Consider the following 14559-nt stretch of genomic DNA (forward strand, 5'->3'; position numbering starts at 1 on the left):
AAGTAGAATCTTTAAACTAATTTTTAACTTAGTCAATTTTATTTCTATTACAGATGGTTGGAAATCATCTAATACTTCCAACAATGAATTTCTAGATTCAGTTGACTACATAACTTCATTGCTTCAAAATTTACCAACTAGAGAAGATGAACAAATAATGTTTAGTCAATGAGTTGGAAGATTTAAAAAAGACATGTATGCAATTTTTTCTTCATCTTCCAAATTCGAAACAATTCCCGGCTCAGAAAAAACATCTATGAGATGAATATTACCATGGTTTAGTCCAAGTAAAATGCGCAAACGTCATTTTACTCATCAAAAGCATAATGTCATAACATAAAACCCAAATGAAAGAGCCAAGGAATACAAAGCTTTTCAATTCCCCTCTATAGGATCTAGAAAGAAAAAGAAAAAGAAGGCCATTAATCAATCGGGCATAACAATACAACATGAAAGAGATGTTATCATATAGAAAGGTAAGTACATTTATTCAAAAGTATTTTAGTAATTTATATAACAATAAATCTTTTCTATATATGATAAACATATCATTTGTAGGTTTGAACTACCAAGAAAGCATTTGTCGACGTCAATTACCTTTCTCCATCGATTTGAACCAAATGATTACAGGTGAAATAAAAGTTATATATGGTAATTATCTTAAATGATTATTATATTTCTTTGAAACTAACTAAATTAATTTTAATAAATTACAAATGATGTTGCTCCATTGGTTGATGAAAATGATGATATTAGAGTGATTTTTTGTCATGAAAATGCAATCCAAGCTAGAAATGGTAATGACTTTAAACAAAATGAAAATTTAATTAAGTTTTGATTCTTTTTCTTCTATATTGATTTTATATGATTCAATGTATTAAATATGTAATATTTTTGTAGTGCTAGATGGTGGACAAAACACTCAAGAAGATTTCTTACCCAAGACGATGACAACAATGGATGCAATGCAAGTTACCACTGGTAATAAAATAATGTGATCTATTTTCACAATTTTTGTGCCTTTAATGCATAATTTATGTTTTGATTCTTTAAATGTGAATGTTATTTCAGTTTTAAATGATCAATACAACAACCAAGACCATGCATTACCCTTTTCTCTTGATCTTAACCAAACAATAGCAATAAAAGACACAATGCAAAGTGGAGATGGTAAGAAAATTTTGTATTCAAATTTCATTGATTCCAAGTCTTTCATTTAGAATTTAAAGTTATAACTAACTCGATTTATTTGCAGGTGTTGATGATATTTATATAGAGGATCATGACCAACATCTCTTTGGATAATCAAATGTTGACATGATATTTATATAGAAGATCATGGTCAACACATTTTTGGATAATATTGTAATATATTATAATTTGCATATTGACTCTTGAGTACAAACTTGCTTTAATAGAGTGAAGACAACATAAATTTAGAATCTAGAATTCATTTGTTTTGAAAGTTTGACTCATTACTTTTTTAATCTAAATTATGATGAACAATTTCTTTTGAATTATATATATATACATACATATATATATATATATATATATATACATACATATATATATATACATATATATATATATATATATACACATATACACATACACATACACATACACATACACATACACATACACACATACACATACACATATGTATACATACACATACACATACACATACACATATGTGTATGTGTATGTGTGTATGTGTATGTGTATGTGTATGTGTATGTGTATATGTATATGTATATATATATATATGTATATATACATGTATATGTATATATACATATATATATATATATATATATATATATATATATACATATACATGTATATATACATATACATGTATATATACATATATATGTATATATACATATACATATATACATATACATGTATATGCACATGTACACATGTATATATACATATATATGTATATATACATATACATATATACATATACATGTATATGCACATGTACATATACATGTATATGTATATATGTATATGTATATATACATGTACATGTACATGTACGTACACGTACATGTACATGTACATGTACATGTATATGTACATATATATGTATATATATAGTGTTTAATCAAATAGAGTCACATTTCTTTGATTTGACAATTTTAGGAAAACTATTTTAAAAAAATTTAATGAGTTATTTATATATATCTTGAACTATATTTTGTATTAATTCAATTTAAATTCTATTCTATTATGTCATATAGTTTGTCACTTTTGTTTTTTTGTTAAAATTGTTTTCGTGAAAGAAATTTAGGTGTTAACAAAAAAGATGACTAGACATTTAATTGTGCTAGACTTTATTCTAATGTCATTTTGACCATTAAAATACTTGTGGAAAAATTGAAACTTGAAATAGTCTCTGCAATTAATTATTTCTATATTTTTGCTATAATATATATAATGAATTTGTATAATGTTCAAGTAAAAATATATATCTAAATTTATGATTTGTTATTTTAATTATTTACCAATAAAGTCATGTAATGCTTGAAACATGGAGAGAAGAGAGAGTGTTCATCTATTTTTCGTTAATTTTTTTTGTCTAATATATGACTAATAAAAAGTAAAGTTTGTATATCGTATGATAAATATGATAAATATGCAAGAACTATTTTTTATTAGTTATATTTTTATCAAATATTTTTGTTGTAAATGATGTTATTAAATAGTAACAATATAAAAGAAACAATAAGAAGTGAATTAGCTATATGAATGTATTATTTTATTATTATTACAATAAATAAGAAATAAGCTCATTCATTTACATAAATTTAATTTAATAAATATCTTCTAGTACATAATAAACTTAGAATTAAAATTAAAGCTATATTTTAATATAGATTAGAAAAGAAATCTATAATGTCAATTCTTTCATTAGATTTTGATAATTACATTTTGAAAATTATTCTAAGATAAATAAAAATGTATTAAAATATTATATTATCTTATTTTATTTCAAAATTTCAAATATTTCAAATATTTTAAGTAAAAATCATGTAAAAATATATTTTATGAATACATTAAAGTTTCTTAGTTTATTTATAAATTTCTAGTTTAAGAAAATAATATATTAAAAGGAAAAATGTATAAGAAAAAAAATGATGTATTCGACATTTAGAGAATGAGCTTAAACTAAATTGAATTAAATTTTTTTTTTTTTTTTTTAAATTATAAAAAAGTTATCATTCTACTCATCTAAATTATTTGACCATATATTTCTTGAGCGATCTCCACTTTTGTATAAGGCGAGAAATTCAATAGAATAACAGTAATTGAACCATCATACTGAAGTTGTTTTTTTTTACTTAATATTAGAGTAAACATTAATTAATTGAATTTTAGACCAATGCTACTCTAAAGAGAAACAAAACTCATCCTCCATATTCTACACCTAAATTCCACTCACATCTAAATCCTTATGGGGATAGTTAATCAAAGTTGAAATAACTTTATTGACGTGGTTGTTGAAAACAAGGGATAACAAAATTGATCGATTTAATAAAATATTAAAATTAATATTACTTCAACTGAAGTTTGGATTAGTAATAACAATAACATTTTTCTCTTTGTTTCCGAAGGATGCATAACATAACGACGTGTTTGATATTTATTGGTATTTTATGACAGTTTAAAATCATAAATTCGATTGACAAAGGATGGTAGTTGGTTTTCGCGGCTAGTGTGAGAGCAAAGGCAAAAAGAAATTGCTGATGTTGTTGGTGACTGATGGGTGACAGGAGGACAGATACGGATAGATGTGACTCGCAACAGGAGGATGCAACGGGCATGGATGCACATGGCTATCCATTGTAATGGGCATTGGCTAGCCGGTGCAAATCTTCGGCTATTTAGCCAGTGCCTAAAGTTTGTTTGTATTCCATTTATTTTATTTGTTTATTATATATATCTATATTTGTTTGTTAAGGTCATTTCCTATGCACATAGGTCGATGGTTTGAGATAAGTAAGGGGTGGGAATGATTCTTTTAGGGAGATGGTTGAGTACTTTATCTACACAATTATATATTTATTTACTTTCATTGTCCTTTGAAAGTCATCATACAAGGTCACGTGACTCTTTAGGTAAAGGTGTAGATTTTATATCTTATCTTATAATATTGTTGTTATTATGTTGCTTATCTTATGTACTTATGATGAGTGGTATAAGCTTATTTAGGGGTCAGGATCTTATGGAATATTCTCTACATAATATTTTATTGAACTATAATGGGGAGAAGATTTAATGGTCCCTTCCATACAAAATCTAGAGAGGTAAATGTGCATCCACAGGTTTATTTTCTATTAGTTTTCTCTTCGCTACTCATTGATGGAGTTATGAACATTGGTTGATAGGGATTTGATATTTATATACTACTACAATGCAAACGTCCAATTTAATGGATCTATTTGATTTTACCTAACAAATACTTAATAGAGTAAATACATTGGATCAAGCTAAAAAAGGAAAACTAATAGATGTTTCTTCTTATTATATTTCCCTTATATCCAACTATGTCTATCATGCTACTACATTCTTTCATTTATTGCATTTAATGAATGCTAATCCATCTTTTAATACAACACATAAGATTATGTGCAAATTCTTCATTTCTTTCATGGATCATCCATACCAACAAATGTTCAAAAGTAAAAATAAAACCATCTTTACAATGCAATGCTCAAAGGACATAACAGATCGACTTTAACAATACAATATACACTAACATGGAGAAGGATTTCATCCTTCCAATACATTACAAAATGGCATGTCCCTCCCTTGCTACCATGCAATCATTCATTTCTATAACAAGGATAAGATGGAGAGTGATTCTCCAATATATGTAACATGCATAAAGGCAAGTCTTCTCCTTCAACAACACCTACAAAATGACCATTCCAAGCTTTTCTTATCCATTAATCCTTTAAGCTCAAAACCTGCAAGTACATTCCAAAGAAAACAACAAGAACCATGGAGGCTCACTGCCCAACCTAGGCCTCCAAAGAGGCCACCCACCGAGCTAGGGAAACAAGGCTCAAACGAGCTACATTCAATCAAGCATCACAAACAAGAACCAACATGAATACAATATTTTCACAACTCATTTGCAACCCCAACCAAGGTTTGCACAATGATTCACAAGTGGAATCATAAACATTGGGTGAAGGTGGGCTCTCCAAGGAGGAGAATGCCATATCCTTATGAAACAACAAATCTTGCAATTGTAATATTCCAATAAGACTTCCAAGAAACATGCCACAACAAGGCTATCAATAATCACATGCCTCAACAAGGCTTTCAACACTTACTCCTCTTTACATATCCTCACTTATACCTCCCATAGAATAATAGAAAGGCATATGGCTTCAATGGAGCCCATACTCCATGAAAACTATCCCCTCTCCAAGAGGAGGTTTTCTCAACTTCAATGTTGAGCCCAACTAATCCCTTTACCCCAAGGCTTCTCTTCCCTCCCAAGGGTGAGTGAAGCCTTCACACCCAACACAACATTCATTCCACCACAACAACTCAAAGAAAACAAAATCAAAAGCAAGTAAGATCCAACATGCTCATTTACATACACAAGCAACTACAACATACACCATATGCAAGACACATAAATCCTACAAGAACACTCTTACAATTTCCATCTTTCAACTTTCATGTGATGCAAAAATCCATGGCATGAAGCACTAACCTCCTTCCAAGCTAATGGCTATGACATGGTGATGAAGAGCTTTCCTTCCTTGGCTTCCAAGTTTCTTCTCCCAAAAACCCTAAGTGTCTCTATAATTAGAGAGTGGGTGAAAAACCACTAATTTGGCATAAGCTTCCTAAAAAGACCTCCACTTTCATTCTCACCTACCCTTCCTACCCCCTTGTACCTTTCTACCAATAGGAACTTAACCAAGTGGAGGGGTGAGGAAAGAAGTCATGTGACACTTTGATTTTCGAATTGGTTTGAAAATGACTAGTTTAGAGGGTCACCTAAGTCCCCTAGACCAACTCGTGGTTATATTTAGACCCCCAACCTATACTACTATCATGTGGGTGACTTATTTTCACAAAAATAACACTTGGGAACCACTGTTAGGCCCTCTAAAGTTCCTATCACATTTGAATTCGAATTCCATCATGAAGGTGACTCATCCTAACACTCTCCCAAGTGGTTTCACTTGAATTCATAATGGGGATTAGATTTAGGTTAAGAGCCTTCATGCCCAAAAGCCCTATATGACATGTCATTTACACATAAACAACACGAGTGTCAAATGACACACATTAAGATACTTTACACAACAAATGACATGTCTCTAATTATTCGTGATTTCTAAATTTATTACACCCCTTCACAATCACATTATGAAATAAACAAAATACAATGAGGTTTTGTATCTTCCAAAGATTTACCTTGGTTTTACCATGTTCTCATAGGTTTGAACCTTGTTTCCCCGAATAATTTCCATGGTTCAACTTTTCCTAGACACTCAACTTAAATACCAGTAGGCCAATGAAAATAGTATAGAAGTACATGTATATAGGTGTAGAATAATTCATTATCACATTAACATACACAATTGTTTCCCCTTTCTAATCATTTCCATAAGTATTCAAACATTGAAATATCAAAATATGTGTATCAGCATTTATCTTAACTTAACGTAACCAAATTAACATTCTAAATATTATCACAATCCTTTCTATCATAACAATGGAACACTGAAGTCATATTTATTGAATCATTAAAACAATTAAATGGATCATGAAAATCATTAATATGCAAACATGTTAACTAGTATCCTTTTATCACATTGTGAGGTGTGTGTCCCTAGGGTCAATTTCTTAGATCATTAAAATACTTTCATAATTATGTCATCATGGTTTAGAACCAATCCTCAAATATACCCTTTATGGTTTGTTGTCATTATAATCTACATTCCTTGTTGTTTCTCATGAGAGTAAATGTTAATTCCTCTTTTCTAATTGTCTAGTAGATCATACCTTGAATTCCTTGACCAAGTTCCCAGCTTGACATATTGAGTCTCGTTTCATGTGATCTGTTCTCATCAACCTCATGTTATTAAATAAGGTATTAAACTTATAATATTCAAAATCTATATTTGTCCCTAATAGAATCCAATAAATTATTCTAAGTAATGAAAATTTCAATCATGACCTAATTTAACTCTTAATCACAAGCAGTCCTTATGGTTTATAAATGGCGTACGAGTGTGGGCCTTACAGTTGAAATCTCCTCCAATGAAGAAATTATCATTATGATGATTAATTATAAAAATGTTAATCTCATTCCATACTACTAATTTATCTATTGTTTGGATGGGCCCATATACATTTATCACTATGATCTGGAGGTTATTTTTAAGACTTGAGACTCTGCATCCCATCCAATTAGAATTTGTAGCAATTGTTCTTAGTTTGATCTTGCGAGGATTCCATAATATTCCCAGTCCACCTGATGCTCCATTTGATTCTTTAAATTATGTATTCTAGTAACCTATCTACTAACCTAACTTTGTTCCTTCTTTTTTATTTAATTTAGTTTCTTGGATTAATATCAATTCTGACTCAAATAATGTGAGGTTACACTTAAGCAAGCATTTTTTGCTAGGGGCATTAATACCCCTAGCATTCCATGTTGTTATTCTCATTGGTCCTTGGGAAGGGTCTTCCCCTTCCCTATTTGTAGTATTTCACTTAGCTTAATTTGTTCCTTGACTTGTCCTGTTGTCTCCCTTAATTCTTCTAGTGATTTTTGTCCTCTTTTTTGTTTTTGTTTTCCATAATTGGGTGTTTTCAAACCTTCTTGATTCATGGATATTCCTAGGTTCTCCATATTTTTTTGATCTCTATCCTTGGCTGGGATTTCTGATGCTGCTACTTTATGTTCTTTCTCTATTAAATGCTCTCTAATTATTTGATTGCTTATTGTAGTATCTTCTTCTTCTTCTACATTCGTACCTTCCTCCCCATTTCCTATATTTTCTTCTCCTTCTTCCCTTAGGGATTTTCCCCCCAAAATTTTGAATTCTTCCCAATTCATGTTGCTTCCTTGCTGATTTTCCTAATCTTCTTTTTGAATACTTGGTAGGTTGTCAATTTGTTCTACTTCTTTAAGGATTGTTTTTGTCTCCACTAGTACCAAAGGTTCTATAGAATTCATATTTTCCAACCTGGTTTCTTCTTCTTCCTTGTCCAAGTCAAAAATATCCTTTCCATTGATCGGTGTCTACCAAAATTTATAGCTCTTTTTCTTTTGCTTTTTCTTGATTGTCACATTGCTCCATTGGATTGAATCTGTTGTTGGTATAATTGGGCTAAGTATTTGATTTTTTGATTTTGACTCTTCCTTATCTATTAGGCTCTTTTCTATAGTAGTGTGATTTTTTGGTTCCCTACTTGTACTTTTTTCTATCTCTAACTCCATCTTTCTTTTTGACATAGTACGTGCCATGTTTATTTCTTCTTCTAGTTCTTGTGTTGTTTCACTGTCTCTTTCTATGCTCTTTTATGATACTAGTCTCTTAACTTCCTTTCCTTTGTGCTTCGTATGGGTACATTTTGCTATGATGAATTGATCTTCTAGATTATTTTGTAGAAGTAGGATGTCATGAGTGAGCATGTTTTGTTTTCTCATATTAAGTTCTATTTCCTTTATAATTTCCTTTTCTTGTCTACAATCTTCACATTTTTTGTATTTTGCTAGTTTGAATTGTTTATCCATGCTATTCTCCCTATCTCTCTCTAATTCCTCTATTTTCCTTGTGTTTTTTCCCTACTCTTCTTGCTCAAGCTCTCTTGCCCGCCTTGCTAGGTTATTTGGATTCTATGTCTTTTGTATTTCTTTAATCCTTGTTGTCATCTACCTTCTTCTCTTGTTTTCTTTCAAATTGTTCTTCATGTATTCCTTTCTGAAGTTTGCTCCAATAATTTCATTAATTTCTCCTTCATAGTGAGTGAAGGTTAAATTATACATTGATCTATTTGTTATGATTTTTTTCATTTTAGGACCAGTTTGTTCTATTTCCATAGAGACTAAGAATCTAATCTTGCTTGAATTATTATGGTTTGCTTCAAATCCTATGAGATTTCTTAGGGATTTCCCTATTCATCTTATTATGTTAATCTAATTTAATTATGGAGGGAAATTTGCACATTCCATCCATTTAGCTATTTGAAATTTATGATTGTTGTTATCATTAAAATTAGGTTCTCATGCTATTAATTTGATTGGGTGACCTTTATAAAAATAATTAGATATTTCTAACAATTCATTCCTAATTCTATGGCTTTGACATTGCATATATAAGGAATGATTATCAAAAGAGGTGATGTTACATACCTTTGCCCCGCAAATCTTCACTAAATTCCTTACCAATTTATCTTTGTGTCTTTCCAGGCCATTCTAGATCACATATGCTCCTAGATCAAAGTATTCCCACCATTTTGCTTCACTGTTATCATTGCTAATAATGATCATATCTCTGCATTAAACTTGTTTAATTTCTTTGGGGTAAGGGTTTCTAGTTTCAATATGTTTGTTAAAGAAAAATTGTTTCTTCTTATGAGGGGGAATATATACAGAGGATTTGGGGACATCTGCTATATTTTTCATCATCCTAACAGTTTGGTTTTTGAATAGAGGTAGGTTAGGTTGCTTCCTTCCTAATTCAGTATGGTTTGCATCTAAGACCTTTGTTGGTCGATATGTGGTTTGTGAGAACAAAGAAGACTCATGACTGCTATCTTTTTTATCCATTTTTGCCAAAGATTCTTCAGATTTTATATGCTTAGTCTATTTGAAGATTACTTCTTGATTCTTCAAGCCCTTTTCTTTTGCTTCCATGTTGGTACTTGGAGCCTAGACATATGTAGCAGATTCAAATTTCTTATTCCTTCGGGTTTTTACCTTCTACCAATTTCCTTCATTATGTATTTCATCACTTAGTGGCTTAGTGGCAATTGATACATTATAGATTTTATGAAGTTGAACCATGGCATTGAAACTGTTGGATTCTGCTAATGGAATATTATGTTTTCGAGCCTTTAGTTCTTGAGCAAGAGTATCAAATCTATTCTGCATTTTGATATTGCTTACAATCTTTGCTCTCTATGCTCTAGTTTTTAAAGTCTGTTTAGGAAAAACTTCATGTCTAGAAGCGTTCGCCTAGGTATGAAATTTAAGGTTTGCGTTTCATACTACTTTTCGCAAAGGAACTAATGTATTCATATATTTCATCATTTTTTCACTCGCAAGTGGATTGACAATTGCTTTCTAGTGATTTTTATTCTCTCACTCACACTACTAATTGTTTGTTGATATTTTGGCTTGCTAAGTGATTTGATGCTTTGCAATCACAATTGATGTTTTTATGTATGTAATTTTCAACTGCATCGATAATGCATTCTTCTTGATTTGATGCCACTTAGCAACTTGGATAATTCGCTTGTAGAGTTATTTTTGATTATTATGGAAATATGATATTTCAAAAGGAAGTCTTTGCCAATTCTAATGTAAAATTTACTATTAAATTCAAATGAAGTTTGTTGCTACTTCGCATGTTCTATTCATTGCCAATTTGCATGTGTTGTTCGCTACTGCATCTAAAAATAAAAATAAAAAATTAAATCTATCACATTCTTATAATCTATTAATTTATTTTAAATTTTAAGTTCATTTATATTTATTAATTTAAAGTATTGTTTGTTAAAATCCTACTAGATATAGAATTCTGATATAGATCTAGCAACAAAGAAAGTATTCGAAAAATTAATCTAGAATAGGAAAATCAAACAATTAGACAAGAATGACAAACTCATTTGGGCTGCATCAAAAGATGGCAGGTACAATGTAAAAAATGGATACAAAGTTACTCATTCCCAAGAATGGGATGAAGTAGACTTTCCTCTTAAACTATGTTGGGACCCGTCCTATCTGCCAAAGGCAGGTTTCTTTTTATGGTTAGCATCTCAGAATAGGATTCTTACAGCTGACAGATTACGCAAGTTAGGTGTCAAGGGTCCATCAAGATGTGTGCTTTGTAGGAAAGATAGTGAAGATACTAATCACATCCTATATAAATGCCCATATACTCAACTATGTTGGGAATGGCTCAGACACATGTTGGGCTAGACTGCTCCCATGCTAGTATCCCTCATTGATTTCCTAAAGGGTTGGCCAACAAAGGGTTGTAAAGGTATTTACAGTAAATTGTGGAATATATGCCCACCTATCCTTATGTGGGAGATTTGGAAAAAAAAAAAAGGAATAGAAGAATTTTCCATAATTAGGATATGCTGGTAGAATAGATTCTTAAAAAATTGAAGCATGTATAGTGGAGACCTTAGATTCTCATCTAAGGAAAACCCAGAAAGAGGAAGCTTCATTTTCAAGCTAGGATGGATTAATGAAAACAAATTGGAAAGACCTAATCAACCCCCCTACTCATTTACAAAAAGAAGAATAAAGAAGCAAGAGAGAATTGTAGATGGACACCATCACCATTGGGGTGCTCCAAGTTAAATTTTGACGAGACCTCAAGAGGTAACCTTGGTACTTTTGGAATTAGATGTACCATTAATAATGCATCAAGTAAGTGGATCACTAGGAGGGCTAAACCCGTAGTCCCTACAACAACCTTGCAAAACTAGAAGCACTAGAAGAAGGTCTCCAAATTTGTCTAGATATAGGTTTATCAAAGATTATTATTGAAGGCAATTCTCATATTTTCCTTAATGCCATTAGGAGAAGATCTACGCCAAACTGGGTCCTAAATTCAAAATTGGAAGAAGTTCTAAATAGTATGGATTGTTTCATAGTTACTCAGTTCCTTCATATTTTTTGAGAAGGGAACAAAAACGCAAATCAGTTGGATAATAAGGGAGTTGATGACGAAGATTTTTTAATCTTTAATGTTTAATAGTTTTATATAGAAACTTCAAGTACATAAATATAGATCTTAGTCTGTAATCTTAAGCAATCTAATTGGGAATCAAAAGTAGTTCCAAACATTTCTGGATACTCCAACTAAATTAGCCAAGTAGAGCCATTTTGGTTAATTGGATTCAATTTAATAAATTCTCCTCATCTAGTCTTAGTCCCTTAATCCAGGATAGCAATTCCTAAAACTCACACACACACACATATATATCTGTATGTATATATATATATATATGTACATATATATATACATATATGTATACATATGTATGTTTATGTGTATGTATGTATGTATATATATATAGATATATACATGTGTATATATATGTATGTATCTATATGTATATATATATACATACATACATACACATACACATACACATACACATATACATATTTATACATACATGTATACACATATATGTATATATATATATGTATGTATATATATGTATATGTATGTATACATATATATGTATATACATATACATATATGTATATGTATATGTATATACATATATGTATATGTATATGTATATACATATATGTATATGTATATGTATATACATATATATACATACATATATATATATACATATATGTGTATACATGTATGTATAAATATATATGTATACATACGTACGTATGTATACATATATATGTATACACACACACACACACACATATGTCTACATACATACATATATATGAGTTTTAGGAATTGATATCTTGGACTAAGAGACTAAGATTAGATAAGGAGATTTTATTAAATTGAATCCAATTAATCAAAATAGCTCTACTTGGCTAATTTAGCTGGAGTATCCAGAAATATTTGAAACTACTTTTGATTCCCAATTAGATTGCTTAAGATTACATACTAAGATATATATATGTGTGTGTGTGTGTGTGTGTGTGTGTGTGTGTACATATATAGATATGTATATATGTACATATATACATACATGCGTATATATATATGTATACATATATGTATATATACATGCATATACATATATATATGTACATATGTGTGTATATATATACATATATATGCACATACATATATACATACATATATATATGTATGTACATATGTGTGTATATATATACATATATATGTACATACATATATACATACATATATATATGTATGTACATACATATATATGTCATATATACGTATCTATATATATATATATGCATATATGATATATATATATACATATATATATCATATATGCATATATATATATATATATAGATACGTATATATGACATATATATGTATGTACGTACATATATATATGTAGATATATACATATATATATGTATGTATACATATACGTATTTATATATATGTACATACATATATGTATGTACATATATATGTAATATATACATATATATATGTATATATTACATATATATGTACATACATATATATATAGATATATAGATATGTATATATATACATATACATATCTATATATGTATATATATATAAGTATGTATCTACATACATATATGTATGTATATATATACATATACATATCTATCATATATATAGATATGTATATGTATACATATATATATAGATATGTATATGTATATATATACATACATATATGTATGTATATATATATAGATATGTATATGTATACATATATATATATATATATGTATATATTACATATATATGTACATACACACACATATATATATGCATGTACATATATATAAATATGTATATGTATGTGTATATATATATATGTGTGTGTGTACATATATATATGTAATATATACATATATATATATACACATATACATATTTATATATATCTACATATATATGTATATACATATATATATATATATATATATGTATATATGTACATATATATATATATATATATATATATATATATGTATATATATGTATATGTATCTGTATACATACATATATGTATACATATACATATCTATATATATGTACATATATGTATACATATGTATACATATATGTACATATTTGTATACATATATATATGTGTATACATATATATGTGTACATATATGTATACATATATGTACATATATATGTGTGTGTGTATATATATATATGATGCAGTGCAAGGTAGGAAAATTCTCAAAGGAGATGTCCTAGCTTCTAGTTATACAATTATGCAATGGAACACAATAACATGAAGCAATAATACAAGGACAAGGAGCAATAATGCAAGTTCTAATACCAAATCATAATAATATATTCATAAAATATAATTGATTACATCCAATGTTTCGAGTTGTAAGGCCTTCCTTGCTTACAGCCAAATACAAAGCAAGTAATAGTTCTGTAAGATCCCTCAAGATCCAAACCCAAATCCTAGCTAGTCCAGATCCATGCTCTGGTAGAAACCTCCAAGGAAGATCTCAACTTGTGCTCGCAAGCCCACCAAGCAATCTCCTTGTTTTCCAAGCCGCAACTACTAGTCCTTCTCAAAATTCGCTCTTCCAAGCTCCTCCACTTCTCCACGATGGATGAATAATGC

This window comes from Cupressus sempervirens, chromosome 2 (assembly GCF_028749045.1).
Source record: "Cupressus sempervirens isolate cs-2001-9-10 chromosome 2, ASM2874904v1, whole genome shotgun sequence".
Classification (NCBI taxonomy): domain Eukaryota; kingdom Viridiplantae; phylum Streptophyta; class Pinopsida; order Cupressales; family Cupressaceae; genus Cupressus; species Cupressus sempervirens.